Source organism: Suricata suricatta, chromosome 5 (genome assembly GCF_006229205.1).
Source record: "Suricata suricatta isolate VVHF042 chromosome 5, meerkat_22Aug2017_6uvM2_HiC, whole genome shotgun sequence".
Classification (NCBI taxonomy): domain Eukaryota; kingdom Metazoa; phylum Chordata; class Mammalia; order Carnivora; family Herpestidae; genus Suricata; species Suricata suricatta.
The window spans coordinates 131,973,935-131,996,637 of NC_043704.1; the positions used below are offsets into that span (position 1 = coordinate 131,973,935).

Sequence of the window (22,703 nt, forward strand, 5' to 3'; positions counted from 1 at the left end):
CTCTCATCCCCTGTCAGCTCATAGGATGTCTAGAGATGGAGATATAAGGGAAATGCTCAAGATGCCACCCCATTTTACAGAATGAGAAATCAAATCACCCAGACCCCCCCAGTGATTTGCCCTAGGAGTTCAGAGAGTCCCTGGCTGGTAGGAAAACAGAACACAGGGTTCCTGGTTTTGATCCATTTCTACAGCCACATAGTGAGGCAAGTTTGGGCAGAATCTTAAGGAGATTATGGTGAGCCAAGCAGGGGTGACGGGTGAGTGCAGTGACGTGCTCTGACTGGAGACTGGTGAAGAAAAGGGGGTTCATTCACCCAGAGACTTTTCTAGAGCTAAGAAAAGGAAAGATTGATGCAAGGCCAAAGGGAAGATTAAAAAAAAAAAAAAAAGACCTGAGGCACATTGGATTTTATTTATTGGTACTCAATCCTAATTACCAAGCTGTATGATATATTATCTCTCCCAACTTTGAGATAAAAAAAACTTTGCCTTGGGACCTGACCAGAGATGGAAATACCAGAAAATGAAGGAAGCTTGGGTTTTGGGCCCCTCACCTGCACAAACCCTCTTCCAACACCAGGGGAGGGCCGTAGCAGTGGGTTCATGTGGCTCTAGCTTTCTGTAAAACCTGCAAAAGATGTTCTTTTTCTTAATGAGTCCCCCACACTGTACGTGCTTTAGGACTCATAAAATCTGAATCTTTCCCCTGGATCTGACTCTGCTGACATAATATCCACAGCTTTTGTGCCCCAAGAGACCGTTCCCCTTCCTAAGAGGAGCAGTGCTGCCTTAAACTGTCAAACTCTGTGCTCTGTGTCTCAACATGCAATTGTAATTCTGGGTCGTAAGGAAGGACCTGAGCACTTCATGTGGATGGGTCTCACTTTTTCAAAGTTGGGGAATGGGTTCAGAGAGGTCTGGAAACGTGGTGAAGGTCACCTGGCTTGAAAGTGGCAACTCTGCTTTGTGCCATGAGCAGGGATAGGTGGGAGGGGGAAAAGAGGTCTCTGGGGTAATGGATATGTTCTTTCCTTTTTGCTTGAGCCTCTTCTTTGTTTTTGTTTTTCCTGATCCATTTCTCTCTCTGTGATTGTGCTCAGTGGGTGTTTATGGCATCTGTGATCTCTTTAAGGCCTTGGGATACACACGTGAACATGGAAAAGTCAATTTCTGGGGTGCCTGGGTGACTCAGCCGGTTAAGCATCCAACTCTTGGTTTCAGCTCAGGTCATGATGTCATGGATTGTGGGTTTGAGTCCTGTGTCAGGCTTTACCCTGGCAGTGGAGAGCCTGCCAGGGATTCTTTCTCCCTCTCTCTGCCCCTCCCCTGCTCATGTTCTTTCGCTCAAAAGTAAATGAATAAACACTAAAAATGTCAGTTCCTTGTCATGTAAAAGAGGGAGCAAAATAACTACACAAATCATTGGAACACCGGGCTGTAGAGAGGTACAGAGTGCTAATGGGGGGACAGTGGGAAGTGGGGGTGAGAGAACAATGCTGCGGGTGACGTGAGCTCCAGATAACATTTCAGGAGGATGAAGCAGTTGGGGAAAATGTGCATGGAGCTTGTGGCCAGAGCCCAAAGGAAAGAAGAAGAAATACATATAAGTAGTGTTGTCCTTAGACCTAGACAAGAGGGCAGGGTGGCACTGCCCTGAGCCCTGTCTTTTATCAGAGCAGTGAGCCTCACACTTTGCCACATACCAGGAGCGAGGGGGGCATGTTGAAACTCAGATTCCTGGGCTCCCCCTCCCGAGTTTTTGACTCAGTAGTTCTGTGGTGGGTACCAAGGGTCTGCATGTCTAAACAATCTCCCACATGGGCTAATACTACCGGTAGGGAGCACACTTGGTTTAGAAGGCCCACCTTGGGACCCCCTGGGCTCTGCCCCTCACTATAGGCAAAGGGTCTACAGGGCTCACACCCCATGACCCACCTTCCAGACTACTCTTTATGTATTTAGATTGGAGGTCTTATATTTTGCAGCCCAAACTCACCTGAGCCAATTTCTAGGACCGAGTGAGCCTCTTCCTTTGGGTTCTTTTCCCAAAGATGGCCTATCTCACTGCTTTGTGTATCCTTAGTCCTGAGGGGTGGCCATGGGGTGGCTATTTGCTTGCGATGTGGACAGAACTTGCACTTGCCGACGTGTGTCCGTACTTGTGCACGCTGGCCAAAGTGGAGATGAATCCAGGGGTAGGAAGAAATCAGGAAGTAAGCTATGGGTCAGAATCTGGACACCAGTTCCCTCCTCACCTCCACATTCTAACATAGAGCTCTGAGGATCTGGAGGATTCTAAATCCAAGCATAGCCTTCCAGGTCATTTTGAAGATGTAGTTGTCAGGCAAGAAAATAAAACACATTTGACCTAATAGTTTGTTCACTTGATCTATAACTTTTATTTATACTCTTATTCCAAGGTCTTCAAATGTTAGAGATGGATCTGCAGATAAGAGTAAACCATACTTTATTCTAATTTTTTTTAAAGAAAAAAGGGACTATTGCTTTTGTCTGTTTTTTGTTTGTTTGTTTTTGCTTTCCACTTTGTTACAAGCATAGAAATTCTTTCCTGCAGTTGTTGACTCCCAGAAATGGAGAGTTGTTCCTGCTTGAAGTGACACAGCTCATGTGTCAAACCATGAATAAAATGAGCTATGTGTATTTTTGCCTTTGTCACCTCTCTCCTTTCTCTTGGTGCTCTCTCTTCTCTCCCCCTTCCAAAGCCTGTGACTCTACCTACACAAACTATTGATATCTGCTAAGGATGGCCCAAGGCCCCTCTCAGGAATATCCCTCAGAGTGGACAAAGTCTCTGAGCTCTTGAGTTGTGACATTCTGAGTGTCCCGAGATACGGGATGCTATGGGATGGAGCATTTGGGGCACACTTCCAACCATATCACCGGAGGGGCCTCCACCATGCAGGTTTAAGCCTGTGCAGTGGAAAGGTTTCACAGAGAAGAGGAATTGGTAAACACTGGAAACACAGTGGAGTAATGTGGGGCTAGGTGGTGACTGGCAAAACTCGGACAGTTCCCAGGGATTGATTAGTGATTCTAAAATTTCGATGGGCATGAACTCGCCTTAAAGCTGGCTACTCGTGCAGATTCCTTGGGCCCCACCAGGGAGACCGTGACTCAGTAAAGCTGGAGAAGGGACTAAAACGTGACAGGTTTCACAACCACTTCAGCTCCTGTTGCAGGTGGCTCCTGGAGCCTGCATGGAGAGCTCACTGCCAGGGTCAGGGAGAGACTATTGCCTATATAGCCAAAGAACAGACAAGTCTTCTTTGGAGGCAGGAGAGCCTAGTGGTTATGAACGTGAACTCTGGAGCCGGGCTGCTCAGGTTCAAATCCCAGGCTTACTACTTGTTAGTTGTGGGAGCTTGGGCAAGTAATCTAGCCTCTCTAAACCTGGTTTTCTCACCTGTGAGATGGGGTTGGTGCTCCAGTTTTCACAGTGTTGTTCTGAAGATCACATGAGTTCACTCAGGTGAGGCACTTAGAACAGTGCCTGGCACCATTTGCTATTATTATTATCTGCTGCTATTATTCTTCTAGTAAGAGGGAATTTGGTAGCCATGGAGTCCTTTCAGGAATACTGATTTTAGTAGATTTCTGAAGAAACCAGTGCTGAAGGAATGAGTAAATATAAAATGTAGGAAGCTACTGAAGAAACGAAAGGTAGCGTGGTGTACTTCCTCCAGCTGCTTGTGGGCAAGTACAGACCAAATCCCGCTGAACCACCAGAAGGGTCCTTACCAGACCAGGGTTACCCACACCAATTAGCCACACACAATGCTTCCCTTCCGCTTCCAGGCAGAGAGGTCTCGTTAATGCTATAGAGGGAATCTTCCAGAAAATGCCACATTCAACATCAGCACACCTGCTTCATACACCCTGAGCTCCAAATGGAGAAAACAAGCAAAAAAATTGATTTAAATTATGCAGGTGGAGGATAATTAAATATTGATATAATAATTATTAAATTATGCAGGTGTAGGATAGGTTTATGTGAAACTTCTGGAATCACTGCAGGAGGGGTATAGACAATGAAAAAGCCTGCATGGGGCTCTGAGCTGGAAGACAATGCTGTGAAGTTATGGTTGAACTGGGCAGCTGGTTAACTTCACATTCATCTGTGGGTAGATGTCTCTCTGGATGAGTTCATCCAAACCAAGGGCAAGTTGTCCCCCAAATGGTCTGAGCACATAAAAGAGAAAGCCACTCCGATCGGGCAGTGCTAAGAATGAAAAGAAAAACTAGAAAAGGAAAATGACAGAGTCTCCTGAATAATCATATTTTCCCATAAAACTGTAATCTGAAACAACACCAACCACCGTGTTTTCTTCTCTGAAGGAACCGTGGCGATTTCGAAGCCAGAACGACATAGCTCTGCAGCGACCAAATGATTGAGCGAAGAGCAGGAGGCAAGGTTCGAGGGGCCTCGAGGTAGAGGTGTCGTGGGTCTGGATCAGAAATGTGCTTGTGGCCGGTGGCTGTGATGGGCACACTTGCCACAGCTAGCTAGTTTGTTGGAGGAAAATCCTAGTTCCAAGGCAGTGAATTTTTATGTTTGACCATTTTGTCACTTGTGTCACTAAAAAAGAATGGGCCAGATGGTGGTCTCTAGTATGTTTTCCACTGTGTGGCGTCTGCAGAGGGTTTACCCTGGCTGGCCATTAACAATCAGTCTGAACAGCTTAAATGAGAGTCCAATGTTGAAAGGCAAGAAAGCCAAATGCTGAAATGTTCTTTAATTTCAAATCTCAGATGAACTTGAATGTTCTGCTTTAAAAGCCACAGTGACAGTCCTAGCCAATGGATGAGATGACAACATCAAGTATCTATTTAAATAAGCCATTTCCCCCTTCTCTCTCTCTCTAAAATCCAAAAAAATTATGACTAAGCCAAAGGGTGCTGAGGTGGTAGCCTTCAGTGTTTTTGACTTTGGTTCTGTGATTTTTGACTTTTTAACATAAGTTTGGAGGTGCTCACACTTAAGCAGGTTTCAGAACCATGTGGAAGACTTGTCAAAACACAGGTTGCTGGGTCCCATCCCCCAGGATTTCTAATTTAGTAGAAATTTCCATTTTGAACAAATTCTCAGACAGAAGGTCCCAACTCCCCAGCACGTTCTCTGCTGCTGGTGTGGGGACCACACACATTGTAATCACTGTTCTAAACCATCCTCTGGTTCGATTGAGATCCTACATTTTTTTTAAAGCCCATAAACTTTTTTGAGAATCTGATGAAAGCCATGGACCTTTTCCTTATAGCTAAACATAGACACTTATAATTTTAGAGAATTTATCCTGAGGGGATTCCATGAGTGTCTGTATAAAAGCCCTTGTCCCATCTAGAGCAGGGGTCAGCACAGTTTTTCTGTAAATGTCTAGATCGTAAATATTTTAGGCTTTATGAACCATTCAGTCTCTTAGCTCTGTCGTTGTGGTGGGAAAGAAGCCATAGAAAGTATGCAAATGAATGGGCTTGTCTGTGCTCCAAGAAAGTGAATGTATAGAAACAAGTGGTGGTGGGCAGTGTTGGCCCATGGGCTGGGGTTTGCCGATGTCGGGTCCAGAGCACGCATCTTAGAGTCAGAGAAACTGCAACCCTGGGGTCACTTCTTAACCTATTTTAGCTTTGTTTTCCCTCGTCTGAAAAATTGGGTGTAATGATTCTTGCTCTGAAGTCTTCTGTTGAGAACTAACTGAGATGAGCCACCCAAAGTTCCAAGCGTTTCCCGTAAATGCTACTATATTCCTTTTCAACAGTAGTGACAACAGTAAATAAGTAAATGCTAGTGTGAAAGCCCTAGATGAATCGTACAGGCCTCACACAGTATTAGTTCTTGGTATCGTTATTACTATCAGGCAGAGAAGGTGCATGGGAATTACCCAAGTACAAACAAAGAACTAGGAATGTGGCATTTTGTTCTAGAATTGTGAAATGAGAGGGGTGAAGGTCTGTAAGGCCTATGTGGCCGCGCCATTGTTCGCTTCCTGCTCTTCTGCTCACTGGCACCCTGCTGTTCTCCTAGATCCATGTGATCTTCAGATAAGCCCCCTTTTCCCTGGAATGTTCTTTCTCCTCCTTACCCCATCCTTCAAGCCTCTAAGTGTTACTTCCTCAGAAGGGAGGTCAAACAGAACCTTGTTTTTTCCCTTGTGAATTATTAGACTTTATTTACTCATTTATTTACTAGATTTTGAAAAGTCTTCCTTGTTAGAACTGTAGGCTCCTTAAGGTCTGGGTCATGTCTGGTCATCACCATGTATCTGCAGTTTAGCACCAAGCCTGGCACTTTGTAGATGCTCAAGAAATAGTTAATGAACGAATGAGCTAAGTTTACCCAAGATTATTTTTGGCTCAAAGAAACAATGAAAGTGTGCCTTTGGGGCCTTCTATCAATGCTCCTCTTTCTAGGTACCGGTGGGAGGGTGAGCGGGCAAGGGCTTCACGTTGACCTCTGTGGTCTTTCATGATCAAGTTCTCCCTCCATAAACTGAGCTCATCAGTGTCGTCTCCCAACTTTCACATAAGTTCCAATCAGTGGTGATAGACCTTCTTTTGCAGAAGCAGCTGGTTTTAACAGAGACCTCAGGAGATACAAAGCCTTAAAGCCAGAGCAGAGCTCTTTTTTTTTTAATGTTTACTTTTGAGAGAGAGAGAGAGAGAGAGAGAGAGTGAGTGAGGCGAGTGAGGCAGGAGCAGAGAGAGAGAGAGAGAAACAGAATCGGAAGCAGGCTCCAGGCTCTGAGCTGTCAGCACAGAGCCCGACACGGACTTGACCTTACAGACTGCAAGATCATGACATGAGCCGAAGTCCCTGAACTGATGTCAGAGGCACAACGGACTGAGATGCCCAGGTGCCCCTAGAGCAGAGCTCTTTAATGGTTAACCTCTAGGCTGAGGTGGATGAGTGGGTGGGATAAATTCTGGAAGAGGAGTCATGCCTGGAACCCTTCAAATCACAGCTCAGTGTCAGCTGTCTGCTCTGAAGCACCATCAGGGCAAACGCTTGACTGTGAGAGAGGCATTTGTTCGTCCTGCAGGTAAAGTCCATTTAATTCCTCAATATACTGATATCAAATACATTTTGTAGGTGACATTAATTTAGCAACTGCTGCATGTCTTCCTTCCTTTCTTCCTCCCTTTCTCTTTTTTTCTCTCTCTCTCTTTTTTCTTTCTCTCTAATGACTTAAGCTCTTTTTTTTAATGTTTTGAGAGAGAGAGAGAGAGAGAGAGAGACATACAGAGCATGAGCTAGGGAGGGGGAGATAGAAAGGAAGACACAGAATCTGAAGCAAGCTCCAAGCTCCAAGTTGTCAGCACAGAGCCCAACATGGGGCTTGAAATAATGGACTGCGAGATCATAACCTGAGCTGAAGTTGTCACATAACCGACTGAGCCACCCAGGCTCCCCTAATGACTTAAGCTCTTACTCTTAAGTATGGGAGAGAAAGATACAAACAGTAATCATGGCTAACAATGACCAAAAGTCTATTGATAAACTCTCGAGCTCCTCAAGCTGCCTGTGATTGAGTAGGGCCAAACTCCTGTACAAAGAGAAATAAGCTTAACATGTAGTCACCAGCAATGAGGGTCGGAGGGTGTAGCAGATCTTGGAGTGCTATGTCCTTTCTCCTAGACTCATCCCTTTTATCAGCAATAGTGTTGACAGATAGTGCTGTGCACTCAAACAGGATCCTTCCTGACAGGTTTCTTCAAAGCTGGGGGAACCTATTCAGCCAGTAGGTAGATACTACCTGGAAGAAAAAGGGAGTTAACACCCCAGTGGCAAAACTTCACCCATGCGATTTGGGAGCTATAGCTTTAAACTCCTTTGGGGGTGCCTGGATGGCTCAGTTGGTTAAGCATTGGACTTTGGCTCAGGTCATGATCTCACAGTTGTGGGTTCGAGCCCCACGTCAGGCTCTGCGCTGACAGCTAGCTCAGAGCCTGGAGCCTGCTTCCAATTCTACTGTATCTCCATCTCTCTTTGAACCCTCCCCTGATCACGCTGTCTCTGTCTGTCTCTCAAAAATAAATAAAAAACATAAAAAAAAAGACTCCTTTGAACAGAGGATCCTGGGAGGCATACTGTGTCCTTCCCCGGGGGGAGTTGAGGTGCTCTCCCTGCAGCAGTAACCTCAACAACCCACCTTTATAGTCTTTCCTTTTCCAAGTGTCACTCTTTCATCTCCTGTGTGTGTTTGTGTTGTTTGGTGATAGTGGGTATCTCTCCATAAACTACCTACCTCCAAGTTTTTTCTTAGGCTTAGCTTTTGGAGGAAACCAGAGTAATGCAAGGGGTGATGTAGTAGTGCAGTGAACTTAAAATTGTTTTACATGAGAGGTGGTGACTTGCTGTTTTTTTATTGAAGAAAATGGCTTTGAATGGAAACCTTTGGGATGTAGAAAGCATGGGCATCCATTTCCTGGAGAGAAGGCTGGGAGCCAGCACTATCCAATATGGGAGCCACTAGCCACATGTAGTTATTGACTTCAATGTGGCTAGTGTGAGTGAGGAGCTGAAGTTTTAATTTAATTTAATTTTAATTAACTGAAATAACTATATGTGCCTAGTGGCTACTGGACTGGACTGCACAGCTTTAGACGTTATTAGAAAAACCTCCTTCTGGATGTTTAAAAAAAAAATTATGTGGCTGACTCTACTAGTTCCTTACCTAACATCTATTCTTGCAGAATCCTAATTTTAGGTAGGGAATGGTTGTGCCAGCTAAAAAGTACAAACAGGGGCACCTGGAGGGCTCAATTGGTTAAGTGTTGGACTCTTGATTTTGGCTCAGGTCAGGATCTCACACTCAGTGGAATCCAACCTCATTTCAGTCTCTGCACTGACAGCGTGGAGCCTGCTTAGGACTTTCTCTCTCTCTTTCTCTCTCTCTCGCTCGCTCTCTCTCTCTCTCTTTCTGCCCCCCACCTCCCATCTCGCTTGTGCTTTCTCTCTCTCTCTCTCAAAATAAATAAATAAATAAATAAACCACCTAAAAACAAAAAATCCAACCCAGATACAAAACATGATTTCCCAGACTTTCTTGCAGCTGTGCATGGTCACAGGCACTTTCCTTCCCATCTAAAAGACATCTGGAACAGAGAAGGAATCTTGCCCTTTGCCCTTCCCCTGTTCCTTTTCTTCCTGCCTGGTCATGCATCAAGCTTGAAGGTACAGAAGTCATCTTACTAATAACAGGAAGACAGCTGCCTGTAAATAATGGTGAAACCATGAGATGGAAGAAGCCTGAGTCTTAATACCTTCCTCATTTTGCTGCATGGCCTGGCCTCCTTACTTCCATGTTGATGGAGACAAATAAAACACTGAAACTTGCCGCAGAATGCATCATGGCATAGATGATTTTAGCAGATTCTAGTCGAAAGTAGGTGAATACTGCTCTGTCCAGCTTTCGTACCGGAGGTTGGGAAGTAGTGGAACAGATTGTAAAGCTCTGCAAAGGCGTTGCTTGGAAAACTTGGAAGATGAGTGTAGACTACAGCTATAAGGTAGAGAACGTGATCCTCTCTGCGCAATTATTCAACCAATACCAACTGTTAGGGTATAAGGGTGGTGCCTTGAAATAATACAGAGTCATTCTTCCTGAGGATTTCTTAGATGTCTCTAGATGGCTGAAACACTTAGTCTCAGAGAATGAAAGATGGGTTTGCACTGGTGTGGTTGGGACCACAGGGTAGGGCTGACACGCTATACATCATTGACACAGAAGAGGGTCTCGGTCAGAAGAGAGTCAATGCGGGACTTTCACTGAACAGACAACCCCACTCCCCTTTCACCTCCAATTACGATGGACAACGGAACTGAAACATTGCATAACCCCTTGTCATCCATTTGCAAATGTTTGAGGAATATTTGGGGACCAAGTCTATTTCTCCTACCATGTTGATCATTAACTAACTACGATCCATACACTCCTGCCACAGGAAAAAATATATTTCACTCTCCCAGGCTTTCACTGAATAAAGAAATTTTTGAACTGAGCTCCTTAAAATATCAATGCTCCATATTACTCCCTAGATACAGATATAAATCTTTATAATGGCGCACTTTACAAGCAGCACTCTGGAGTCTTTTCTGATTGGTAATCACAGTGTTTCCTTATTAATACTGTAAAAAATGTAAAAGGCATAAACATTTTGCAATCTATCTGTTCTTTCTGTGCGGGCATACATCAGGGGCTGCTTTAAGCATTCCTAATGGTTCACCCATCACATTTTTTATGAGTTTATATGGGAAGAAAATTGTACCAGAAAACTGAATTCAATGACTGCCATTCTATGAATAAATTCTGTTATCTTTGATACTCTGGGTATAATAAAAACATACAAAAGTTAAATTTCAGCATCCTTGCAGACTTATGTCAACTGTTTTTAATGTCAATAAGACACTTCTATTTCAACCAATGTCTTTTCCCTCCAAAAAATACTGCTTGATTTTCAGGTTATGTTTTCATTAAAACAACTTGTTCTTAACAGCGAGATGCTCTGCATGGTTGCTAATTTATGTATACTACAAAGTCTGATCAAAATGAAGAGTTATAATTTTAAGACATGGAGCTCAGTAAAAATCCATCTATACTTTGGATGAAAGATTAAAATAAAAGTCAGGTGTCCATAAAATGTATTTTATATATGTTAGATCAGAAAATGTCTTGAAATAATAACTTTTATCAAGTGGATTCTTACATATGTATTTGAGTTTGCACACATTCCCCTGTGGTTAGAGGGCACATTTTACATTGTATCCTACAGGTACAGCCTATGAGTAAGATTTTGGCCTTTATGGTCAACTGGGAGATTTCTTTCTCAAGAAAATGTAATGATCTAAAGACTTTGAACCAAAGAGTAGATTTTCCTGAAGTATTCAATTTCAGTATTTGCAAGTTGATTTACTGTGCTGCCTTTACACTATATCAAACTCTAAGCAACTTCTTTATGGTATGGATGCCTGAAGCTCAAAAAATGTCCCCAAGGTAGGGACCCAAAGGCTCTCACCTATCCAACCGAAGGCCTGTCATTTTCCTTTTGGCGGAGATTTTTTCCCCTAAAAGATTTAACTTATTGATGTGGCCATCTTCTGATTAATGGATTAATTGTCAAGATGTAGGGAAACTGACATAAAAATCTCGAAGATATTCAGAACTTCCGAAGCTCTGAAAATCCTCTGTTGCTCACATTCTATCACCTGGAAAATCCTAATGAGTCCGTGCATAGAAGCTACAAACCAAAGAAGACATTGCAGGTGCTTTCTAAATGTGGACCCATCCCCTGGATTTTTTGTGTCCCTCCAGACTTAGGGAACTCAGGGTTCCTACATCCTCTTAAGCTTTGCCTCAGGGTGATTTCTGCCTCACTCCCTGGCCTCAGGCTAATTCTTAGCCTTTCAGAAAGTAGGAAAAGGAGGAAATGATTTGGACAAAAGTATGTTTTAAGGTACGTAAAACACACTTTATTCATAGATTCAGTCGAGTAAGAACAGAATTCCTTTTCTGGAAATAATCAGATATTTAAATAAAAGTGCCTACTTGGCCTAAATATGTGTCCAATGACCTCAATTCTCTATTTATCTGTGGAAACAGCTTCCTATCTTGGCCACAAGCAGCGATTTCCCAGAAGAATTAGAGTCCCAGAAAGGCTTCAGGAACAGGTCCATTAGGAGGGCTAATGGAGTTTCACTAGACTCCCTCTAAGTTCGTTTAGGGCGTTCGCAGGTTTATTTTCATGATTGGGCTAAAGCATCTTTTCCGGAAGTACCTAGCCGGAGGACTCCATCTGAGAAAATGAGTGTTTTGTTTTCTTTTAAAAGTGCACATGAAGATGCTTATTTGTGAAGTAGATTCCAGAGTTTGTATCTTTGGAGGTTAATCCTGATTAATAGGTGCTTGGTGATATAATTTTGGCTCTTACTTGAGGTTGAGATTCTGGCCTCCAGCCACCCTGCAATTATTACCAAGTCTCAGGGCACACCTTGTGGGCACCCTTTATGGAGGAGATGGCTCACTTAGATGGCATAAACAACACCTTATAACCAGGAAACACTCATTAAGTATTTCATCTTGCAGAATTTCATGATCATCTCTCTCATTTTCCCATGTCCATTAGCGCCACGAATAGGTATTTTGTTGTCTTTGTGTGACACTTGCAGAAGTTCTTCCTTGCTCTGGGCTGATGGTCAGCACTTAGAAGAAAATGGAATCAGCAGTGCTTGAGTGTTTTCATCCTGGAGAAGCTAAGTTGACATGTCAGAGAAGTGATCACACTTAGACACACATTGGACCAATTGGGACAAGACTGTGTATAGCTAATTTTTTCAGAGTTATGTCTTTATTATTTTAATTGGATAAGCAGGGTCAACTTTATACAATGTTTCTCTCAGCTTATGGAAAATACCTCTACTGGGCATTCTTTCTAGATACAACAACTGTAAGAGTTTGATGTTGAAGTAGAAGAACTTCAATGAGGGAGTTCAAGAAGGCAGTCCTATCAGTTATTTCAAATTTCACTTGAAACTAGTGGTATGGAGATTTGCACAAATGTCAGCTTCTTAGATAAACCACAATTAAATAAATGGCCCTGGCAGTTGAAGGAGTCAGAGGCATCTTGAGCTTCTGGCTCCCGAGACCCTTCTGCCCTCTTTGTGATTCACAAAATCATCTGCGAAGGACTTTGAAAATCTGGTTGCATTTTTTAACAGATCAGAGAAGTTAAATATTTACCAAGCATTTCTTCTGTGTAGAGTACAGAACTAGATGCTGTGAGGATAAAGGAACTTTAGGATATAGGTCTTATTGCTAAAGAAATCCATAATCTAGTTGGAGAGTTAGTGTCAGGCCTAACTTAGTGGGTTGACATCCAACATGCGATTGTGATTCGAGAGACCAATTTTAATGTTCTTAGGTTCCTGATATTTGTTGAACAAAAGTTTTAAAAGAACCAAAGTATTAGTAGAAAGAACATGAGACACTGAGGTATAAAGTTGGACATGTTATTTAACTCATGTGAGCCTCAGTTAATGTAAATGGATGTTTCTGGGCTGTTTAAGAAAGAAAGAAAAAGTATGATAAATGGCATGTAGCAGTCAATCAACTGCTTTTCAACTTTAAAAGGTTCAACTTCTGGGGTGCTTTTTCCATGTCACACCAATGAATATTCCCTATATTTTAATAGAAACAACAAAAACAAAACAAAGGGTTTCAGAAGTAGCTGTATGATTTACTTTGATACATATTTATGTAGCTTTTTCTCACCCCCCCAGTAAAAAAATAATTCTGATCACATCTCACAAATTCTATTCCTCAAACAATCTGTTAAATTGGAAGACCCAATTTAAATGAACATGCCAATAGCCTTGACTTAAAGGCGTTTGAAGAGCTAACACTCTGAACATGTGCTGATGCTTCAGAGATGGGACCCAGGAGTTCCTAATGGTTCATTGGCGTGACATGGAAAAAGCATAGTGGCTGCACAAATTTACAGTCCTATCTTAATATGCACAGGGGTTCAAGAGAAAAAGTATAGCCTTAAAGCAGGTGGGTATTTTCTTCATTTCCTCTCTGGAATCATAAGAAGAATTACATGGTGCCAGAATCAGTCTTATCATTTGCAAAAAGTCAGTGACAAGAGTTGATAAGTTGCAGCTAGCCAGTGGTGTCCTCATAGAGCCGGGGTGAGGGGAGCATAGGGGTCTGGGAAGCCTAATTTGTGGCATTTGTCAATTTCATCAGGGCCGCAATGGTTTAACAATGGGCTCACGCGACTCCTGCAAATTTAACAATTAGCTTTCATAAACTAGTATAATCTGGTTCCAGCATGTCACTACAGCTCTTCTCTGAGAACCGACAGCCCCTGCCTCTGGTAGAAGATATCAAAGATATCCTTCTTTCTTGTGCCTGCCCAGGATTTTTCAGGTGGACCTCCCTGGTGGGGGTGATTCTGGTCTCATTCATCACATTTTCCTCTAAAATGGCTGGTGACTTTTTTGACTTTTTAAAATAGTTTTATTGATATATAAGGGACATATTAAAATCTGCATATACTTAATAGATTGAATTCTGTTAGTTTGAACATATGCTTAGATTTGCGAAACTATCAACACAGTCAAGGTAGTATTTATCACCTCCAAATGTTTACTTGCACCCAATTGTTATTGTTGTTTTAGTTCTAAGAACAAGAAAAGCCCCTTTCAAAGAAATCTCTTAAATATACAGAACTTTGTATGAGGAAATAAGGCATTGAAAATTCTTATAAAAATCAAAATGCCAATTTACCAGAGAGATATATTAAAAAAAGATTAGAAACAATGCTGAAACTCTAACAACTCAAAGCCAAAACCAAATAACCCAGTTAAAAGGGGCCATAGGACCTGAATAGACATGTCTTCAAGGAAGACATATAAATGGCCAGCAGGTACAAGAAAAGGTGCTCAACATCACTAATCATTATGGGAATACAAATCAAAACCATAGTGAGATATCACTTCATACTGGTTAGGATGGCTAGTATCAAAATGACAAGAAATAATAAATGTTGGCAAGGATATGGAGGAGAGGGGACCCTCGTGCACTGTGGGTGAGAATGCAAACTGGGACAGCCACTCTGGAAAACACTGTGGAATTTCCCCAAGAAAGTAAAAGTAGAACTACCCTATGATGCAGCAATTTGACTTCTGGATAACCAGAAGGATGAATGACCAGAGGAAATGAAGAGGGGAGAGCAAAGAGATCTCTGTAACCCCATGTTCACTGCAGTGTTATTCACAATGGCTAACATATGCTAACAGTGTAAGCACCCAGTAATAAACAAATGCATGAAAGAGATGTGGAATATGTACACAATGGAATATTATGCAGCCACAAAAAAGAAGGAAATCCCACCATTTGTGACAACATAGATGAACCTAGAGGGCATGATACTAAATGAAGTAAGTCAGACAGAGAAAGACAAATACTGTGTGATGCCACTTATATGTAGAATCTAAAAAATACAAAAAGAAAATTAAACTCAAAGAAACAGAGAGTAGATTAGTGGTTGCTAGGGGCTGAGGGATGAAGGGAATAGGGAGAGGTTTTAAAAGGGTACATACTTTCCGTTATAAGATAAATAAAGTCTCGGGATCTAATGTGTAATATGGTGACTGTAGTAGATAATACTGTATTGTATAACTGAAATTTACTAGAAGTAGCAACTTAAATGTGTCACCAAAATTAAACAAACAAAACTTTATGTCGGAAAAAAGGAAAAGAAAGAAAGAAGTAATGTTCAAATAGCTTATAGATTTAATTTATCAATTGGACACTGGATGTGGTTAAATGATGTCTTATATCTTAGGATGAAACAAGGAGATTCCAAGCTGGGCATATTTTGGTCTGCAAACAGGAAGGTACTGCTGTGGAGGTAAAGGTGTGCTTTGATTCGTCTTCATTGGCCAGCCTCCCTAGGAGAGGAAAGGCTAGGGTCACATCAAGGTGTGTGCTCAGATGTGGCCAGCAAAAGTTTTGGCTGTATTACTGTGGCTATGTCTCCTTTCTGTGGTGTTTTGGGATATTTGGCTTAGGTAAAGTGACTTTGTCTTCTGTGGTTGAGCTCATGGAATCATAATATCATAATAATATTTGGAAAGGCAACTAGGTCAGTACATAAATATGTTTCTCAATTTCTCTGACACATGATCTTGGGCTGAAAGGCTTCCACTAAAAGGGACACTCAACTTTCTGAGACCTTTGCTTACATCTTCAGGCAATTCTATTTGTTAGAAAAATTTTTAGGCAGAGTAGGATCTTTATTTCTGCAACTACTTTTTGTTCTTCTATGGACACCTAGGACCGAAGATGGACACACAGCTTTAAAAGTTGTCAGATGCATTTCAAGTTCAGTTCTACAAACTTTTCCTGGGCGTTTTCCATGGCCAAGATTCCCAGATGCACTAGCCTCATTTCTGTTCTGGAGAAGCTCAAAGTCTGGCAACCTAGAAAGGTTCACAAACAGAGAACTTAATTCCATTCTAGCATTCTGTAATGTCCTAGCAATTGTCTCTCCTTCCATTCTACCACATGATGATGACAGGCCCTTCTTAAGCACATCATTTTGAGGAATACAATTGCTTGGGCTGGGGAAGGGTTCCTGACCAAATTGCACTCATCACAATGTTCTGCCCTCACTGGTGTTAAAAGAACAAAATTCAATTGAATACATTTTAAAGATCTTATTGCTTTACTCAGTGACTCATGAAATGTGCAGCATCCCATCTAGCAGATAGAAAGGAACTTTAAAGACCCATCCAAGATGTAAGACTTCTATAGGCAGAAGGAGGCAGGACAAAGAAGTTATACAAGCAAGGAGCTGATTATTTGTGGCAAGGTCACCTTCCTTGAATGGATGGCAAGGGTCTATCAAGCAGATTACTTCACTAGAACTGATAAGGTAATTCCAGATTGACTGGTTTGGGATTCCACTCCTGGTAGAAGCTGAAACTTTAGATAGTATGAGACATACTACTTAGATAGTATGCACCGAAGAGAGAAAGGCTCGTGTTTTCTTGGAAGACATCTGGTTGCAGGTCAGTAAGAGATGGAGAATAAGGCAGGAATACTGTTGAGTGGAGGCTGTTTTCTTGGTGAGATGTTTCTATTCACCACTGCTTCCTGGGGGCATCTTGTCTGCTTACTTTGAGTCTGCTGCTAAAGCAGTCAACTTCTGGGTGGTTCTGTAAGCATGAATAGAGAAAGAGCCATCTTTGTCTTTAATAGAGGGCTTACTGCATACCTGACACTTACAGACACTTAAAAATAAATACATATTTATATATATTGCATATGTACTTTCAATTGTCTTTATATCTAAATCTCATAATATCATAAAGTTGGGGATTCTTATCCACACATGAGAACCAGAGATTCCAAAGGTCACTATGCTGTCTGAGGCTCACACACTTATAGAGTGACCATTGGGATGGGGGCCCAGCTTCTGACCCCAAACTACACCATATGTCCCTTTCTTCCTAGAGAGAGAATCTGGCCTCTTAGGCTCTGCCTGGTTCGAGGCTTGCTGTGACAATAGTCCTCTGGTAGTGTGGCCCAGAGTCTGTGTTTCCTGGAAAGGTCTCTGCTTGCCCCCCGCTCTCCCTGGACCTCAGACTTTGTCCTCTGAGCAAGGGAGGCATGAATGTTTCAGGGCAGGTTTTTGTTCTGGCAGAGGTCCCAGACTCAGCAGGTTGAACGAGAGCCCTATGGCCAGGTGCGTCCGGCTGGAGTCACTGCGCCGGGCCAGGTGAGGCTGCGAGGCGGCACCTGCCTGTGTGGTTGGCAAGGCTTCTGAGAGGGCTGCCTAATCCCGAATCATAATAATGACAACAATGGTGGTGCTAATGGAGGGCTTTTGTGCGCAAAGTGTGCTTCCATCCCAAAAGGTCCAGGAACTCTACAAAAGGTCCTGATAAGTATTATTATCTCTTGGGAGGGCAACAGGTTTACCTTGTGGGCAAATTCTGTGTGGAGAGGTAAAGAGCCTGAGAGATAATGAGAGCAACGGATAGCAAGTGCTAATGCCCATGGGGGGATGGGGGGGAAGGACCGGCAGAAAGCCATGTCTGGGGAGTCAGGGGTAGCTCAGGGAGAACTTTTCTTCCCTATTTCCCTTTGGACGTGAATTATCAGAAGTAAATTAGAGTGCAAGCTCTGGTTCTAAGGAAAAACAATGAGCACACGGTACGGGAAGCCATTTGCTCTGCATGTGTGTCTGCAGATCGTGCACTCGGGGTCTCTGGGGGCTGGCAGACATTGGTAGCAAATGAAAAAGGTCAAGGGAAAGGCAGACATATTGCAAGTAAAAATGAGATAAAGATGACAAATAACAATCTATGTTTGGCTTTAGTATTGGGGGATGATAAGGCGGGGTGGGAGACTGTGGCAAACAAAAAAAAAGAACACAGGCTCCTGCTGAAGGGGGCAGCTCCACTCAGATCCAACCAAAGCTGGCCCCACGGTGTCAGGTCTTCCAATTTTGGAAGGAAACTGGAAATCTAAATTGTCGTGGAACAGGTCTTGAATTTGAAATATTGGTAACGGGGGCACCTGGGTGGCTCAGTTGGTTAAGCATTCGATTTTGATTTTGGCTCAGATCATGATCTCATGGCCATGAGATGGAGCCCTGTGTAGGGCTCTGCCCTGGGTGTGGAGCCTGCTTGGGATTCTCTGTCTCCCTCCCCCTCTGCCCCTCCCCTGCTCATGTTCTTTCTTTCATCTCTCTCTAAAAAGAGAGAGATGAAAGAAAGGAAGAAAGACAGAAATAACGAAAGAAAGAAAAGAAAAGTTGGTAACTAATTTGAACATTTTCAAATGCTGTTGGCCAATGGTTTACCTTGTTGAATTACCTTTCATTTATTTCAAATTTTTAAGAAGTTCAGCCTCATACTACACATGGAGTTGGATGAGATCAAGTTGGTCTGGTATGTACCCCAGTCCCGATCTGCATCCCCAAGGTTATGAAGGAAGCCAGTGGGATGGAGGGGGGATCTTCCAGGCTCTTGTGTCTGGATGCTGAATGGAATGTGGGCTGGGTAAGGCTGCCAGGCCAGGGGTAGCCATGACTATAGTCAGATGAGAAAAATAAACAAAAATCTTGGTGCGGGTGGGATTCAGCAGGCTACTGGAGATAAAGGGAAACCAGGACAAAAGTTCATCCCTTTTAGCTTCCCCGCCCTTCTCTTTCTCTTTGCTGCCCGCCTTTCCACCCGCTTCTTTGCTAACTTTCCCTGTGTCCCTGCCTCCCTTTCTTCCTTATTTCCTTCCTTCCATCCACAAATTCACCGCCCACCAACACTGTGTCAAGAGCTTTACCAGGCTATGAGCATACCATCTATGCATAAAATTGCATTTCTGACTTCTAAAAAAAGTCACATCATGTGAAATAGCTATACAGATTTTTACCAAATTTGGAGGCAAATTGGACAAGATTGGACATTATACAACCTGTGTAAACTTTTCTTTGAGGAGGTCATCTCAGTGAGACACATAGTCAATCACTAGAGCAGCAGGAACCAAGCATTGGAAAGAAGCCTACTGTTTGTCAGGGACACGAGACCCACTGAGACTCACCTGGGTTGTGAGCAGAGACTACACACAGTAGATTCAAATCTGATACTGGAACTGAATGTCACAGAGGAAACATGACGGTGTCAACTCTATATATGTGCTCCTGGGTCAGTAGCACAGCAGGTGTTCCTTTAATGATGTTAATGGCTTTTTCTAGCAATATGGCAGAGGCTGCTGGTGATGCATACGGGTCAGCCCCGACTCTAACTCTCTACTCAAAGTGCACTCCATGGACAGCAATGTCAGCATCACCTGGGAACGTGTTAAAAATGCGGACTCTTAGCTGCACCACAGACCTACTTCCTTGTAACAGAGTATTCACAGGTACACATTCAAGTCTGAGAAGAAGCCTAAAGCAGGAGTTAGAAACCTTGCAATCATCCGGGGAGCTAAATACACTAATGCTCCCCTTCCCCAGCTCCTCCCACTGAAAGGCTCTGATTTAATCAGTTGAGGAGTGGAGTCTGGGCAATAGAAATTTTGGAATCACCTCTCTGGTGTTCCTGATAGGCTGCCTGGTTTGAGAACCACTGCTTGTTAGAAATGTTGATTTGGGGCCCTCCCTTAGACCTAACTGATCAGAATCTGTGTTTTCAGAAGGCTGCTGATGTTTGAGAACCACTGTACCAAAGGATCACAATCTATGGCGGAGACAGACAGGAAAAACCAGCCATTTCTATGCAGTGGCAAGTGGGTCCAGACAGGGACAAGACTACATTCTCCTGTGAGGGACATCAAACCCTAGGGCAGAAGAGGACAGGAAGGCCTTCTGCAAGAGGTGACAGACAGAGGGATGAGTGGAACTTAGCCCAGTACAGAGGTAGGAAAGAAAAGAATATTCCAGCAAAAGGAAGAGCAGATGCAATATTCCTGAGGTAGGAGTACACAGCTCATCCAAGTACGTGAAAATTGTTCAGTTTGGCTGGAAAGAGGGGTTGTTGAGGGTGAAACCTAAACTATAAATTGGAAAGAGGTAATGAAGGACCTTGTATGTTGTGTTCAGAATTTCAATTCTATCTCAGGTGGGGTTTTGGTGGGAGAGTATTAGAGCACTTTGCCTGCCATGTGGACAATGGATGGGGGGCAGCACTAGAGGAAGGAGGAGATGAGTTAGATATCAGCAGTTCAGACACAAGATGCACATTACTATCAACCAGTGAGTCTACTGAAAACTCACTACACTAATAATTGTATGTGACACAGTAGACAACTTTTGACCTCAGGGGTCTTTACTGGATTGTCAAGACAAATAGATCATTTCATCTAACCAGTTAATTTGACTTAATTGAAAAAATATTCATAAAACCTGTACTACAGAGAGGCGATGGTGCCAGAGACAGAGTCACACAGTGATCAGTAAGGCATGGTTGCTGCCATCAAGGAGCTTACAGTCCTCTTGGGCAAGGCAGATATGATCAGATACCATATAGCATACAAATACTGTTGTGCACAAGTAAATTGATTGGTAATGAGCACTGATTTACCCAGCCCCATCCCCTATGCTTGGCTTACCTGGCCAACCACCATCTTGGTTTGCAGTATTATCTTTATTTCCATTTTAGACGAGAAAACTGAGATTCAGAGAGGTTATGTGTTTGCTCTGACTCACAGGACTAGTGAAGTAACAGAGATGGGATTTGTATTCCAGGGCTTCTAGTCTCATGTCTCATTTCCTGATGATTATATTGTTTCCCAAACTTCATTCATCATTTCTGATTTTTACCATAATTATGCAAGCCTACACTATTATTTACTTTGTATTTTACGTTAAACTGACTAATTTTTTTCATGTTAATTAGTCTATTCTAAAACAAAGACCAAATGACTATAATGAATAGAAAGTGAGTAGGTAATAACTATAAAATTCAATACATCAGACACACACCAGTGGTATTGTAAGTCCAGTTGCATACTATAGCCTGGCCAAGGCTCTAAGCCTGAGGTCTGCTTTCTCTTTGCTAAAAAAAGAAACTTGCAGGTGTTAAGAAGTGTTAAAGTCCTGGTAACACCAACCTGACACTAAGCTTTGTTTCATCTAAAGATAATTGAGACTTTTGGAAATAACTTTCTCACTATGAGATTTAATCTTATGTAATGGTATCTATCTATCAAGTTAAATCATTGCACATCATCCATAGGGTGGACATTGTGAAGTGCCCCATTTTCTCCCTTCCCCTTTTTTCAAGACAAATGCCCTTCCCTATTATAAACACTCATCCCATGGGGACTCTAGAGGCATTCCTTCTTGGTAGACAAAGGACAGCACATCTTTGGACAGGATCACAGGGTGTAGAGAGATCTGTAGGTGTCTCAGTCTTGGGGAAATACAATTGTGGTAAATGGTGATGATCCTCATGCCATAACCTGTAAGGTTAGATTTTGCTTTGCCCTCAGCACATGCTTGACTCTTTTTCTCTTTTGTGGGTCACTTCAGCCTCTATCTCATGTTTCTGTTTCTCATATTCATAAAACCTCCCTCACTTGGCTAATTATGTTTAATGATATTTTTATGTTATTACCCTAAGACCACAGCATGGAAGTTGCCTGAGAGGAAAGGTTTTCAGCTGATGTGTCTGCTCACAGGGACCTCTAGATACTGGAGCACTGGCATCATGACCAAAGGATGAGTCTGGGGAGCAGTCTTCAGGTAGGATTGGGAGCTGTGCAAAAAGTCTGAGTACAAACTCTACCTCGAATGAGTAGGGCATATCTACATCGCATTTAGATCTCCACACATATTGGGTGTCCTCAGCCCCTTGAGAATGGTCTTCTACCCTGACCATTCTCCCTGACTTGAGAATGTATAAGGGGGGAGGTTGTCATGGAAATGCTGCCACAACTACATGAGCATTGACCTAGCTATGTGCACACTTAACTTGTACATCAACTGGGACATTGCTTTTATTTGAATCAAACAATTTATATGTTAAATACCCTACTTTAATGATCATGATTATCATGATTTATCATATGCTTTTTAGCATCTGATAATAGAAACTCTTTCAAAATTCAGGAGATTATCACTGGAGTCTGCTTTGCCAGTGACTTATTTCTGTCAATATACCAGTGAGAGGGGAATATTTTGTTTATGTGATTCACATTGGGGATTTACAAAGAGCAAAAGTGACTATAAGCAAAAATATATCTAAGCACATATAACTTCATAGGAAAGATTAAAGAAAGAAGAAAATTGATTATAGGACCAAGTTTTGAATGTCTTTGAATTTTAGTATAGTGGCTCTCCCTGAGCTCCATTCTTCAAAATTTGGGCTTGAACAACAACAATGAAAAGTCATTTAGACACTTTTTGAAAATAGCTTTTAAAACCTCATTTAAAATAAAAGACAAAAATTCTGATATCTTTCTAAGATATCTTTCCAGAATATGGACATTTGTTCCAGGCAAGGTACTAGAGATATTGGGTATTCAAAATTATAGGAAATAAACACTGCTATCAGGAAACTTAACAATCCCTCAAGGGAAAAATAGACATAAAAACCCTGATAAAAGTGAAGTAGAGGAATTGAAACATGACAGGTGAACCCAGGGGCTGGACAATTCATTTTACATCAGCTG

General features: G+C 42.4%; 1 long non-coding RNA gene across 2 annotated transcripts in view; it reads right to left on the bottom strand.

Annotated features, from left to right (window-relative positions):
- LOC115292855 overlaps positions 1-22,703 on the bottom strand; it is a 55,715-nt gene that overhangs the window by 24,058 nt on the left and 8,954 nt on the right. The window contains exon 3 of one of the 2 annotated variants that reach the window (XR_003909175.1): positions 16,266-16,741. The exons of the other annotated variant lie outside the window; for it this stretch is intronic. This is a non-coding gene — a long non-coding RNA (uncharacterized LOC115292855). Of the gene's footprint in view, positions 1-16,265; positions 16,742-22,703 lie in introns of those variants that run through there. 2 annotated transcript variants of the gene reach the window in all.